This window comes from Leucoraja erinacea, chromosome 1 (assembly GCF_028641065.1).
Source record: "Leucoraja erinacea ecotype New England chromosome 1, Leri_hhj_1, whole genome shotgun sequence".
NCBI classification, from domain to species: domain Eukaryota; kingdom Metazoa; phylum Chordata; class Chondrichthyes; order Rajiformes; family Rajidae; genus Leucoraja; species Leucoraja erinaceus.
The window spans coordinates 95,659,110-95,672,886 of NC_073377.1; the positions used below are offsets into that span (position 1 = coordinate 95,659,110).

The following is a 13,777-nucleotide window of genomic DNA, read 5'->3' on the forward strand; positions in this document are numbered from 1 at the left end:
TTTTCCCCATAAAAGATCGATATCAATGTACAAAGGTGAGGTGGGATGTGGAGGGATTTCAAGAGAGAATTTTGAAGATTGAGATCTTGCCTGGCTTTCAAATTATCTCATATTAAAATTAAAACTAGTCTCATATCAAAAGGAAAATGAAAATTTAAAACCATTAATTTCATCAGTCACCTGTTGGCTGACAAGTGATTCTAAATAATCACAAATCTTAATATTTAATCTTAAAAGGTTGAAATACTTTGTGCCCAAATAATTATTTGTGTCATTGTGGATATCTGCTTCCTTCACCTTTTCAGCCAATGAGTACCAGATCCACATCACCATCTGGGCCAAGAAGTTTCTCCTTCCAGTTTTTGACCTCCCTTTCATGAAAATAAGTACTGCTCATTAGTCTTTCCAGGCCTCGCCCAATTTTTATTATCTTATTAAGTCTCCTCCATTCCATAGAAAACATCCCCAGCTGAGCCAATCTTTCCTCATAGCTAAAATTGTCCAGACCTGGCAACATCCTCATAAACGTCCCTTGTAGCCTGCCCAGTGATATCACGTCTTAGCTGTGGCCTAACCAGGGTGTTGCACAGCTCCAGCATCTTTCCTTGGCCAAGAAAGAAAGGATTCAATGGTGTCCAATTTCTTACCTACCTTTTACACCTATCCTGCTACTTTTAGGAGCCCATGGACACATTCTTCATGGCTATTCTATTTCTGCACACATCACAAAGATTTCCTTTTCATGTTTGCCTTCAGCGAATGCATTACCGAACTATTCTCCAGACTGAATTTCGTTTGCCATTTTTCTCTCTACGTGATTACATTCATCTTTTTTTTCCAAGGTCGGTAACTTCATCATTCAAAAAGTTCGTAATCACAGCCTCTTTATGTAATCTGCTCAGACTGCGATAAGTGATAAGATTCTGTCCAAAAATTCACTACGTTCGCAATTCTAAGTAAAAATTCCTGTGCAAATCCATCAGTAATTGCACTCTGTCAGAACAAAGCAATTTCATGTTATGTTAACACTTATTTTATAAAGATTTAGTGTAACTTGCTCTACCCAAAAAAAATCTGGACATTTCTTGTGTGAACCTTCCGATGTTGTAAAACTCTGAGAACCAGCTTTCCAACTATTTGGAAATTTTCCATAGTTTGGCCAGTGATTTTGCCGTGCTCCTTTTCCAAGGTGGGATGCAGTTTCCGCGCTAACTCTAACATATCTGGGCTTCAGTTCTCATGTTCCCTTTCTCTCACTGAGGTCCCGTCTCCCGTGCTCATGGGACCTCCCTCCTCGTATTCTCTTTCCACTCACATGACTCCCAATCCACTGGGGTCTAAGTTTCTGCATTCCTTGTCCCCTCAACCTGGCCCTACTTCCCATTCTCCAGGGTCCAATTCCTGCACTCCCTTTCCCCTCACCCAGATCTGGTTGCAATACTCCCTGGCAACTTACCTACTTCACTGGACAATTTATCAATCCTCTCAAATAAAATGAATGGCGTGATGAGGTATTAATAGATATAACAGTCAATGATCAAAGTATACTCCCTGTAGTTTGAATCGGTTTCACATGATGAAAAACATCCCTTGGCGTAATTTTAAGAGTCAAGAGTGTTTTATTGTCCTATGTTCCAAAGCCGAACAATGAAATCCTTACGTGCAGCAGCATAACTGGTATGTAAACATAGTATTCCGTAAACGCCATAATAAACATTAGATCACAATAGCGCTAATCCATTTAAATGGATGAGCAGATTTATTCACAGCACTGATTTGTGTTGTTTCTTTTATCCAAATAAGTTCAGAACTGCTGTATTTGATTTATTGCTGTGGTGCTGCTTGCAAAATGCCGCCACACAGAGGCGCTATTTTTTAATGTATGCTCTTCTCTTGAAATATGACACCTGTTGAATGGGACTGATTTAAGGAGAAATGCTCCACCAAACCTGAAAAGTTGATTTATTAAATTTATTTATGTACCTCCTGATTTACACCATCTCGTAAAAACTGCAGTAAAGCAGTACATGACAAAACATATTTTTCAAAATTGGGTTTAACCATACAGTAACAAAGTCCCAGAGCATGTAAGGTTCAGCCAGAGGTAATGAAAGCAGTGGCAGGTGCTATCGTTCAAACTGGCGAGTTACTATTAGTGATCCAGATGTGAGCACATTGATAATAAGACTGGAATGAGTGCCCACTTCATGTGTAGAGACAGTGGGTCATGCAAGAAGATGGTTGGAAGCAATAGATGGAAGAAATTAGGACATTTATTCATTTTGGGAGCAAGGTGTAGGATTGGGCAGATAATCATGATGTCATGGTCAAAAGATTGTTATTTAATAACAAACCCCTTGTTCTAATGCTAAAGTGTACTGTGCACAACCTATAGAAGGGTTTCGGACCGAAACATTGCCTATCTCCTTCGCTCCATAGATGCTGCCTCACCCGCTGAGTTTCTCCAGCATTTTTGTCTACCTTCGATCTTCCAGCATCTGCAGTTTCTTCTTAAACAAGGAAATATGTTTGATGGCCTTTTATTCTGACGACTTAAAATCTACCATATTCAGGCATTTTATGGTAGCAAGTACCAACAGTGTCAGCCCCTGTGGTCAGAACAAATGTCTCCATATGAAACGCTCCAGGCTCGAAGGCTCGAGGCGGTGCAGGCTCGAAGGGCCGAATGGCCTACTCCTGCACCTAATTTCTAATTTCTATGAAACGCAATTTCATATAAATGATCATTACTTTTAGTCAGTCAATAGAATTCTGAACAGGAAAGCATATTTAATATTCTGAGGGATTTATTACAACATGGGCAGTTATCTAAAGAGATGAGATGCAACTCAAATTGTCCATGCAATAATGTGTTATGGGTTATTTTTTTTTTTTACACAAAATAATCCTCACGCATAAAACAATTAAACAAATGGATGAGTGGGAATTATTCAATTTATGGCAATCACAAGGAATTTCTAAACTTAATTTTCTTTTGTAAATTCTGGAACTTCCTACACTGGAAGGGAGGCACAGTGGCTCCGTGGTAGAGTTGCTGCAGAGAGACCCGGGTTCAAACCTGACAATGGATGATTGTCTGTACGGAGTTTGTACGTTCTCCCTGAAACCTGCGTGGGTTTTCTCCGGGATCTCCGGTTTCCTCCCACACTCCAAAGACGTACAGGTTTGTAGGTTAATTAGCTTGGTATTATTGTAAATTGTCCCTAGTGTTTGTAGGATGGTGATAATGTGCGGGAATCGATGGTCAGTGCGGACTCAGTTGGCTGAAGGGTCTGTTTCTACGCTATAATCTCTAATCTATCGGCCATTTGTTTTCTATTTGAATGGACACACTTGGATTATGTGATTTATAAGGAAATAAACTAAAGTGGGTGCCAATGTAACTTTGGCAGCAGTCAGTTGTTCAGTTCTCCTTAGTCCACTTTCCAATTTCATTACTTATTTAACGTGTATTTTATAGTACCACTTTAAAAATTAAGTGATAAAATGAAATGAATCAGTTGAAAAGTAATTAGTTGGTCAAAAAATTAAATGGTTTGTGTTGGCTACTGCAAATTGTCCCTCGTGTGTAGGTGAATGGTAGAATCTGCGAGGGAATTGACATTACTGTGGGGAGAACAAAGTGAGATTAGTATTGGATTAGAGTACTGAGGGCCAGTACTGATCTGGAGGACTGAAACGCCTGCTTTGTGCTGTATCTAAAAGTTATTGTACAAAAGTAAACCATAAAGGGTTATGTAATTGTTTTAAAAAAACAATGTTCCTTTCAATGGACCCCACAAGATTGTGAACATGGACTCTATATCCAGAAGTATAATGTTTAACACCCCAGTGAAATGCCAAGTTCAATGTCCTTCCCAATCAGCTGATTGGGAAGGACATTCATGAGCCAAAGTCATTACTCATGCAACTGCAGCAAATATTCCTGGCTACATCCACAACATTCCCACTCAAGAAGAGTACCAAAAAACCTCAAGTTAACTCATGTGATCTTGTGGTTTATGCCGTGTCATTGACTGAGAATGGAAACCGTGCTTCCTGCAATCACTGAATGTGATACAAGATTTTACTGCTAAAATTCTTCCGGAGGTCGACATACTTGTATAATTGCAAATAGTTTTAATCACAACCTCAACGTTGAGATTGAGTGGAAAACCTTGAACAGATAGGGCAAAACAGAGAGAAAATTATTTTTATGGAGTGGATCCTGGTAAAAAGAAAAAGACAGGGTGCAGGATGATTAGCGGATGGAACTAACAGTGCCGGAAGAACTCAGTGGGTCGGGCAAAATCTGTAGAGGGAAAGGACAGGCGATGTTTCAGGTCAAAATCCTTCTTCATCAGTTTGAAGTAGGGTCTCGACCCAAAACCCTGTCTGTCCATCCCTCCACTGATGCTGCCCGAATGGCTGAGTTTCTCCAGCACTTTGTTTTTTTGCTCAAGATTCCAGCATCTGCAGTCTCTTGCGTCTCCAGTGAAAGAGGTCTGTGTATAAAGATTAAAAAACTGACAGACTACGAGAAAAGGAATGTGACGGAAAATGATACCATGGTGCTCAGGGAAGCTGGGGGAATAAAATTGGAAAAAAGATCAAGAGCGACTGAAAAATGCAGCAGGGATTTCTGGATGTTCAAAGATGAATTGACCAAGTCAGTTCTTGGGAGGATATAGGGAGTGAGGATGATGTTCTGAGAAAATGATGAAAGACTGCTATATTGTACCACGCCAGGAGTTTGTGAACAACTGATGTGGCAATATGGACCCTCACCTGAGTTTGTTCTGTCCACAAAGAGAAGGTCAAACCTGTCCTGATTAGTTAGTCGCAGCCTCATCAATCTACTGTCCATGGCACAGTGATGTGAGCTATCAAATGGCATTTGCCCACCTATCAGCCACTCCTTGATGCTCAGTTTGTGTCCTGCAAGAACCAGTCAGCCCCAGATCTCATTACGAGCAACACAGCAAAATTTAAGAGGTGAAATCTGAGTAACCAAACTTGAGATGTCTGCAGCATTAAGTCATGGTGGTACAACAGAGTGCTGGTGAAAGAGGTCATTGGGATTAAGGCCAAATATCTCCACTGACTGATGTGATTGTTGGTACAACAATATCAATCATCTGAGCTCAAGGATGTCATGAGAAGAACTTTTTTCATGCAGAGAGTGGTGAATCTCTGGAACTCTCTGCCACAGAGGGTAGTTAAGGCCAGTTCATTGGCTATATTTAAGAGAGGAGTTAGATGTGGCCCTTGTGGCTAAGGGGATCAGGGGGTATGGAGAGAAGGCAGGTACGGGATACTGAGTTGGATGATCAGCCATGATCATATTGAATGGCGGTGCAGGCTCGAAGGGCCGAATGGCCTACTCCTGCACCTAATTTCTATGTTTCTATGTTTCTATTGTAGAAGCTTCAGTGGTGGTGACAAGGTTTTGGGGAATTATGAAGCGAGACACTAGTGAAGAACGTCAGACCTCTAATCTACTCTTCCAGCTGCAGCATCGATGTGGTTGTCGACAGAGATTACCCATTTATCCCCAGGTGCTGGGGTTTTGATAATGGTGATGTCATTGAACCATTGGAGATGGTCAGCATTGCACTCATCAGCCAAGTCTGGAGATGTCCAGCTCTTGTAGCAAGTGAGTGTGGCTGCTACATTTATGGAAGAATAGAATAGAAGTTATCCTTGTGCAATGATTAGATGGAAAGAAAATTGTTGATGATAGTCAGAGAGTGACACAGTGTGGAAACAGGCCCTTTGGCCCAACTTGTCCACACCGGCCAAAAATGTCCCATTAACACTGGTCCCACCTGCCTGCACTTGGTCCATATCCCTCCAAACCTGTCCTATCCATGTACCTGTCTAACTGTTTCTTAAACGGTGGGATAGTCCCAGACTCAACTACCTCCTCTGGCAGCTTGTTCCACACACCAACCACACTTTGTGTGAAAAGGTTACCCCTCGGATTCCTATTAAATCTTTCCCCTTCACCTTAAACCTATGTCCTCTGTTCCTTGATTCCCCCACTCTAGGCAAGAGACTACACCCGACCTGCATCTACCCGATCTATTCCTCTCATAATTTTGTACACCTCTATCAGATCGCCCCTCATCCTCCTGCGCCCCAGGCCATGGAATAGAGACCCAGCCTACTCAACCTCTCCCTATAGCTCGCACCCTCTAGTCCTGGCAACATCCTCATAGATCTTTTCTGAACCTTTTCAAGCTTGACAATATCTTTCCTATAACATGGTGCCCAGAACTGAACACAATATTCTAAATGTGGTCTCACCAATGTCTTATACAACTGCAACATGACCTCCCAACTTCTATACTCAATACTCTTACTGATGGACAAAGTGCCAAAAGCCTTTTTGACCACCTTATCTACCTGCGACTCGACCTTCAATGAACCATGCACCTGCACTACCAGATCCTTCTGCTCTACAACACTCCCCAGAGGCCTACCATTTACTGTGTACGCCCTGCCCTTGTTAAACGTCCCAAAATGTAACACCTCACACTTCTCTGTGTTAAATTCCATCAACCATTCCTCAGCGCACCTTGCCAATCGATCCAGATCCTGCTGCAATCTTTCACAAACATCTTCACTTTCTGCAAAACCACTCACATTTGTATCATCAGCAAACTTGCTAATCTTACCCTGTATGTTCTCATCCAAATCATTGATGTCGATGACAAACAGTAACGGGCCCAACACCGAACCCTGAGGCTCACCACTAGTCACAGGCCTCTAGTCTGAGAAGCATCCTTCCACCATCACCCTCTGCTTCCTTCCATGGAGTCAATTTGCTATACATTCAGCTATCTCTCCTTGGATGATGTACATGAGGACAATTGGCTATGCACAAAGAACTTCAACATCATTATATATGATGAGCCTTAATAATTACGACCATTTTTCTATGTCCAAGTTATGACTCCAGCTGTTATCGCTGACTCCATGAATATCACTGACTTCAGTTTTACTTTTTCCTGTTAACTTAGTTAAACAGTTGCCTTGACAACAACCACTCTCCCTTCGTGCCTTTGAAATTAAGCCTTGTTTGCATTTGGGCAACTACTATATTCACTTTCTCTATGGATGCTACCTTATGTCAGCATTATTTCCAACATGCTCTGATCTTGTTTCTAATTTCAAGGAACTAGTTTTTCACTTTTGCAAAACTTGTTCCCACTTGGTTTCTGCCAAATGGCCCTGTTTTTCCAGCTGACAAACGCCGCAGTATCTCCCGCACCACAAGAGCAGCTGATTGATAGCAACATGCTCCTTTATGCTGCCACAAGGAGGATGCAGGTTGCAACAACACAGCGAGTAAAAATAATGTGGAACACAGCAGCCTGCCATGTTTAGACAGGCTGGGCCAACTGGAGATTTGTTACCTCTTAGTTTTCTTTGGTGGATCTTATAAAAGGATATAAAATTCTTAAAGGATTGGACAGGCTAGATGCAGGAAACATTTTCCCGATGTTGGGGGAGTCCAGAACCAGGGGTCACGGTTTAAGAATAAGGGGTAGGCCATTTAGGACTGAGATGAGGATAAACTTTAGGTTTTATGTCTCCATTCTACTCATATGCTGATCATTTGATCTTAGGGGGAAATGGAACGTTCCCATCACATCCAAAAAGATAGAAACATAGTAAAATAGAAAAATATATGCAGGAATAGGTCATTCAGCCCTTCGAGCCAGCCATTCAATATGATTGTGGCTAAATCAGTACCCTGTTCCTGCTTTTTCCCCCATATCCCTTGATTCCTTTAGCCCTAAGAGCTAAATCTAAACTCTCTCTTGAAAACATCCAGTGAATTGGCCTCCACTGTCTTCTGTGGCAGAGAATTCCACAGATTCACAACACTCTGGATAAAGAAGGTTTCCTATTCTTTCATCATATGTCAGTCCCGCCATCCCGGGGATTAACCTCGTGAACCTACGCTGCTCTCCCTCAATAGCAATAACGTCCTTCCTCAAATTAGGAGACCAAAAGTGTTCACAATACACCCGGTGTACAACTGCAGTAGGACCTCCTTGCTCCTAAACTCAAATAAATCCTCTCGCAATGAAGGCCATCATGCCATTAGCTTTCTTCATTGCCTGCTGTACCTGCATGCTTACTTTCAGTGACTGATGTACAAACACACCCAGATCTCATTGCACCTCCTCTTTTCCTAATCTGACACAATTCGAATAATAATCTGCCTTCCTGTTCTTGCCACAAAAGTGGATAACCTCACATTTATCCACATTAAACTGCATCTGCCATGCTTCTGCCCCCTCTCCCAACCTATCCAAGTCACCCTGCAGCCTCACAGCACCCTCATCGCAGCTCACTCTGCCACCCAGCTTTGTGTCATCTACAAACTTGGAGATGTCACATTTAATTCCCTCGTCTAAATCATTAATATATATTGTAAATGACTGGGGTCCCAGCACCGAGCCTTGCGGCACCCCACCAGATACTGCCTGCCATTCTGAAAATGACCCATTAATTCCTACTCTTTGCTTCCTATCTGCCAACCAGTTCTCTAACCATGTCAATACCCTACCCCCAATTCCATGTGCCTTAATTTTGCACACTAACCTCTTGTGTGGGACCTTGTCAAAGGCTTTTTGAAAGTCCAGATACACCACATCCACTGGCTCTCCTTTATCCATTCTACTTGTTACATCCTCAAAATATTCCAGAAGATTCGTCAAACATGATTTCCCCTTCTTAAATCCACGCTGACTTTGACCGATCCTGTCACTGCTTTCTAAATGCACTGCTATAAGATCATCTTAGAACATTTCTTATGCCCTTGCAGAAAGAAAGCAGTTTTTTATGCCGTAAACCTAGACAAATAATTTATCATTTAACTCTTGAGTGTGTGCGATGCATTTGAGGTGAAAAATAATAATTCCCTTTCACCTGAAGGAACATCAGCATGTTTCAATTCCTGTAGCTCTGAAGTAGAATATGCACAAAGTAAATAAAATGTTCCTTTTCCACATTTAGAGCTTAGTTTTAAAAGCTGGTTATTATGCAGTGGAGCAACCAGTACAAACAGATCTAATTTCAGACAAATACAATCCTGAAACAACGGGGAATGTCTTGATCACTCTGTTCTCCTCAATAATACTTGCAGAAAATTCATTGTTAAACATCAATGACAAACAGCAGTACTCATTTTAAATGGAACCAATATAGAAACAAACAGATTTTGGTCATTGCTTTCTGCTGTTTCCATCTTCAATGAATGGCAGAACGAATGGTTAAATGGTTGTGTACAATTATCTCCTTGCTAACCTCCTGTGGTTGCTCCTTAGCAAGCGCTGTGTGCAATTACATTCCACAGCCCAATAAGGTTCAGTGATGATGAATTAGCTCAAGACTGCCGGTCATGCATTTGCTGCCTGATTTAGAAGAGGTTTCTTGCTACCTCTACAAATATTGACATCATTTTTGAGATCCCCTGTTCTGATAATAAAAAGGTTATTTAATGAATGGCAAAAAGTGCTCGTATTTCTATGCAGAAACAGAAATGGCATAGTAAAAAATAATAAAACCAGTGACCTTGTGACTTCTGAGATAAGATAGCCAGGGATAGCTGGAGCTTCATGAAGGAGTCAAAATCTTCCTGGAAATGATCACTGGCAGGTAATACCTCAATAGTCATTGCACCATAAACTATACAAAATATACCCAGCCAAAACGGTGGGCGGCGCGACTCTGGAGCGGCCTCCAGTCTGTGATTATTTTTTGTCTGAGATATTTTTTGTTGGGGTGTGTGTGTGGGGGGGGGGGGGGTGGGTGGGAGGAAATAGCCACTGGGATAGCGTTGGGGCCGCAACGGAGCGCTGAAGAAGCCGGGGACTCTGGTGAACCGTCGCCGTCGCGGGGCTGGCCGAGTCGGAAAATCTGCTTCTGCTGGAAATGATCACTGGCTATAATTTTAGGAGGTAATACCTCAATGCGGGGGAGAAGAGTCATTGCACCACTCTGCGATCACTCTAACACCAAACTATACAAAACATGGCCGCGGGACCCAGCCATACACATTCGTGGGGGGGGGAGAATGACAAGTTTTTGGCCTTCCATCACATTCCACATGCAGAAACGGCATTTCGTTTGGACCTCAAGGGGGCTTGTATCTTTGGCTTTCTCTCTCTTTGAGAGAACCACAAGCACATGCTACGCACTGACACTTTTGGAAGATTGGAGACCAGTTTCCAAGGGGGCATTTACCTGGACAGGCCAGAAATGTCTCCGTTCAATCTCTGGCTGGTGTAGACGCAGACAAAAGTGATGTGCTAAAATTGGCTTCAGCATTGGACAGCAAGTCAGCAGCTCGGGTGCTTTACCAGCCTTTCTAGAATAGCTCATAACATGCAGAGCCAAACGTAATCGACCTTTGAAGGCAATGCATTGAAGGCAAGGCAAGGCTTGAAGGCAAGGCAAGATATTTAAGGCGAAACAAGGCAAGGCATTAAAGGCAAGTTATTGAAGGCAAGGCATTGAACGCAAGGCATTGGAGGCAAGGAATTGAAAGCAAGTCAATCAGCTCACCACTGTGTTTCAGGTAATCATTAGTCCATGGAATGCTTTGTTAGTTGAGGGCAATGTAAGGTACAACCCATCAATGCTTTAAAAAAAGTACTTAATAAAAAAAAAACATTAGATGGATATAGAGCATAAGGCTAAAAGGAAGCTCTCTCAGCATGAGTTATAGAAACCCATTGTAACCTTCGGTGATTCACAGGGAAGGTATCACGGTTATGTTACATGACGTAATCAGACTAAAGAAATTAAAAAATGTAATCTCATCATGACAATTTGAGAATTTGAATCTATTTCAAAAATCTGGAAACATAAATGTTAAGACTTAGTTAAGATATTTGCATCTACACCAACCAGAGATCAAATGAAGGCATTCCTGGTATGTATAGCTAACCCCCCCCCCCCCCATTGGGAACTGGTCTCTAATATTCCAGTAGTGTCAGTGAGTAAGCATGTGCTTACAAGATCAATGTGACCATGAAATAGATGACAGCTAAAAACTCAACGACTTCATTGTAGAAACTAGGCATTCCAATGCATTCTATCTGGGAGATTAGATGAGTTTAGTGGCAGCCTATCAATGCCCATTTTAGTCCTTACCCCTCTCCCTCGCCCCTGCTGCAAAATTCGGCTTTGCCTCAGGCAGATGGACAAGTGCCGCACCAGCTCACCATTGGAACTGTATTGCCAGCTATGTGGTTTGGAGATGGGGATTAGAATGGCAATGGCCACAGACCCCATCTATGACAGGGGCATTGGTGCCTGAAACACATGATGGGGATGGACAATTGGTCAAAGTAGGCATTGGTATCAGGCGAACACAGATGGCTGGTGGGTGGCCATGAAAAGGATCCAAGGGGGTTGGGAGAGGAAGGAAAAGGAAGACTGGGATTCCGGCCTCACCCAGTGTTTGGAATCTGAGGGATTAACCTGGCAGATCCGGAGTGGAGGAGGGGGTTATGTCTTTGGTAGATAAGGGGACAGAGCTTTCAACTTGGGAGACCATTGGTGGTAGATCTGGGGGTGGTGGAGGGGTGGCAATGTGGGAGTATGGTACGGGAGTGGGTCACGAGGATGACGTTAAGCTACTGACCCACCAGGCAGGCATCCTGCAGGGAAGAGAATGTTGGCCTGGGAATGTCTGACCAGTGTGCATGCTCCAAACAACACTTTACACGGGGAATGACTTCACCTGTGTGTCCTCGAGGCAAACATATTTTTTGCAGCAAGGTACAAGGGTCACACATGATCAGTTTTTGCCCACAGAAATCTCTCGCTTGTTTCACTCTGGAAAATAAATCTATTTTTAACTATGTAATGCTGGATAAAAGGCGTAGTTATATTGATTTTCAAGTCCCTTATCCTTACCTAATCTGGCCAACATAATAATCATAATCATAATCAGTTTTATTCATCACTTGCACATAAAGTGCAAGTGAAATGAATTTGCCAGCAGTGGTACAATGAAAAAGAACACAGAAAAACACAATAAAAACGGAACATAAACATCCACCACAGCATTCATCACTATGGTGGAAGGCCCAAAAATTGGCCAGTCCTCCTCCATTTTCCCCCGTGGTCGGGACCTCAACCCGCCGCAGCCATCGCTGCGGGCGTCCAGATGAGTAGACAAGGTAAAGTCCAGGTAAGTCCTGAATCGGTGCCTCCCCCCCGGATACCTCGGCTTCAGGTTGGTGTAGGCCGCAGGCCGGCGGTCGAAGATCTAAAGTCCCTGCTGCGTTGCAGCCGGAAGCACCGCAGACGCAGGGCCGGCGGTCGGAGCTCCCCTCCAGGGGTCCCCGGCAAGGGACCCCGCCGGTCACCGATAAGTCCCCACCGCGCCCGGTGATGGTAAGTTCCCGCCGCGCCTGGGGATGGTAAGTTCCCACCGCGCCCGCGGTAGAAATTGGCCGCGGGCTGGTGGTTGGAGCTCTTCTCCTCCTGGGTCCCCAACAAGGGATCCCAGGCCCAGGACGCCGCGCTGGCTGGAGCTCTGCAGACCCCGGCTTCAGGCTGCCGCAGGCTCCCCGACGAGAGTCCACACTACGCCCGCAGCTGAAGCCCTGCCGCGTCTCCGGGAAAGGCCGCACCGATCCTCGATGTTAGGCCACGGGTGAGGTAACATGGAAAAAGTCGCCTCTCCGTGGAGGAGGCGACCGAAGCAGGTTTCCCTCTTACCCCTGCACACCACCCCCCACACAAGACACACAGAGAAACATTAAAAACACACTAAAAAAAACCAAAAACAAAATTAGAAAAAAAATTAATGCTGCTAGCAGGGCTTCCGGCTTACAATGCCCCCACCGACCTTGTGACTGCTAGAGGAATTCAATGAATCAGGCAGCATCCGTGGAAGGAAAACAATGCTGTCTGACCTGCTGAGTTCTTCCAGCAGTTTGATTTTTGTTCAAGATCCTAGCGCCTGCAGCCTCCTGTGCATCTAATGAGACACCTGACCAATGTGCAATTCATTCTAATCTCCTGAAGCTACCAAACAATTCACCTATCGGGATATGTAGAAATAAGCAGGAACTGCCAGTCGCACCAGATCCTAATAATAAATGATATTTTACTTTTATAGTATTAGTTATAGAGTTATTGAGTGATACAGCGTGAAAACAGGTCCTTCGGCCCAACTTGCCCACACCGGCCAACATGTCCCAGGTACACCACTCCCACCTGCCATCATTTGGTCCATATCCCTCCAAACCTGTCCCGCCCATTTACCTGTCCAATTGTTTTTTAAAGTTGGAATAGTCCCAGTCTCAACTACCTCGTCTGGCAGCTCATTCCATACACCCACCACCCTTTGTGTCAAATAGTTACCCCTCAGATTCCTATTAAACCTTTTCCTATTAAACCTATGTCCTCTGGTCCTCGATTTTCACCTACAGCAGGGGTCTCAATCCATCTAACTGATCTATTCCTCTCATGATTTTATATACCTCTATAAGATCACCCCTCATCCTCCTGCACTGCTCACTCTCTCCCTATAGCTCACACCTTCCAGTCCTGGCAACATCCTCGTAAACCTTCTCTGCACCTTTTCCAGCTTGACAACATCCTCCCTATAACATGGTGCCCAAAACTGAACACAATACTCTAAATGTGGCCTCTCCAACGTCTTATACAACTGCAACATGACCTCACAACTTCTATAACTCTGACTGATGAAGGCCACCCTATCAACTTGCGACTCCAC

At 43.6% G+C, this 13,777-nt stretch overlaps 1 protein-coding gene across 7 annotated transcripts in view; it reads right to left on the minus strand.

Annotated features, from left to right (window-relative positions):
- shroom3 (shroom family member 3) overlaps positions 1 to 13,777 on the minus strand; it is a 426,943-nt gene that overhangs the window by 63,706 nt on the left and 349,460 nt on the right. The gene's annotated exons all lie outside the window — the stretch shown is intronic.